Here is a 1,886-nt window from a genome sequence, read left to right on the forward strand (position 1 = left end):
CCACAAACAGCAGTTGAAGCTTGAACAGGTGTCAATTTGAAATCTGAGCTAGATCGCTTTTTGTTAAGCAAAGATATTGAGGAATATGGGCTAAAGGCAGGTATATGGGTATATGAAGTTCGGCCACATATCAGCCATGATCTCATTGAATGGCGGACATACTCGAGGGGCTGACTGGCCTACTCCTGTTACTTTTTTCCTACGACAAATATTGCTTTGTGTTAGCCTCCGACCTGGCATATTCACTGCATGACACCAATGATCAAGTCCTTTCTTGTTTTCCAGGAAGTTGAATGGCAAAGGTAAATGGTTAAAATTAATAATTACCTCACCTTTTATCACCTCTTCATTGCAATTTTAGCAGACACACCTAGATTATTTAAAAATATGACTGCAACAAATATATCTTAACTTAGGCTTTAAAAAACTTGGTGCAGTAGGTGTAAAATACAATGGAAATACCAATTTCTTACATTCATCACAGGTCGCGAAGTGTGAAAAAGGGTTGGTTGATATGGGTTACAGGGCATGGTCAGTGTTAGTTTGAAAAACTAGCATAAATAGTTTCTGTCTCGACCCTCTCTCACTGGACACTAAAATTGCCTCTTGCCCAGATATTTCCGTTCTGAACCATCAGAGAAGGAATATTTTGAGGTCACTGTTGTGGGATTTGCAAAGGCAGCAAAGCCCGTTAAAAATTGCTCTTGTGTCACATTCAACATGATTTACGGCTGAATAATGGACTGGCACAGGTCAAATTAAGTCTTTGAAAAAGTGAGTTACATGGTAATGTAGCTAGCAATGGGATTATAGGTTATAAATATATATGAGGTCGTTAAGTCATTTGTGGAAGATGAAGAGAAATGTTATTCAGGACAAAGCAATATTATCTGGAGGAGAATTTATGATTTTAGTTTCTTTTAAGCTTTTCTTGTGCTTAATCATCTCCCATGAGGAATTCAAAGTAAAGGAAATGATACAGTGAAGAGCCTAGATAGTTGGCAGATTTGTGTTAAACTCTGGCCATCAAGTTGGAGTAGTGGGAGAGGAGACAGGGCCATAATACATATCCTGAATGTAAAGCTATTTGACCACATGCGAAGATTAGAGAGATTTAAACTTTGCATTCTTTAGGTTAGAATTTAGAGGTGACTGCCATTGAGAAATATGAATTAAATTCTAACAATAGGTGTTTTTTTTAATTCATTCAAGGGAATGGGTTCAGACTTCGCTGGCTCGGCCAGCATTTGTTCCATTCAAATTATCTTCCTGCATCGATGGTGAATGAAGGCAGACTTTTATCTTTTCCATAGCTAGTAATTTCTAGGACAGGTCGCTATTCTGTCACCAAGGGCTTATAGCTTTGGGGCGTCACTCCACATCAAGCGTGGCTGAACTGGAGTCTCCCTGGTGAAAATCGCTTATTGTCACAAGTAGGCTTCAAATGAAGTTACTGTGAAAAGCCCCTAGTCGCCACATTCCGGCGCCTGTTCGGGGAGGCTGGTACAGGAATTGAACCGTGCTGTTGGCCTGCCTTGGTCTGCTTTAAAAGCCAGCGATTTAGCCCTATGCAAAACCAGCCCCTACCTCACTCCTGCCACCAGTGATTGGTGTGTTTGGAAATATTTGCAGATTGTCACTCCACCTGTTTGACCGTGTTAAAGTATCATCTTGCATCTTTGACTTTGTCTATATGTATGTTTCTGGAACCCATTTCTTCATTCACCTGAGGAAGGAGCAGTGCTCTGAAAGCTTGTGATTCAAAACAAACCTGTTGGGCTTGAACCTGGTGTTGTAAGACTTCTTACTGTGCTCACCCAAGTCCAATGCCGACATCTCCACATCATTTATTCCAGCTGTGCTGGTTGTCTTGATATACAGCATCC

Source organism: Scyliorhinus canicula, chromosome 26 (genome assembly GCF_902713615.1).
Source record: "Scyliorhinus canicula chromosome 26, sScyCan1.1, whole genome shotgun sequence".
Lineage (NCBI taxonomy): Eukaryota > Metazoa > Chordata > Chondrichthyes > Carcharhiniformes > Scyliorhinidae > Scyliorhinus > Scyliorhinus canicula.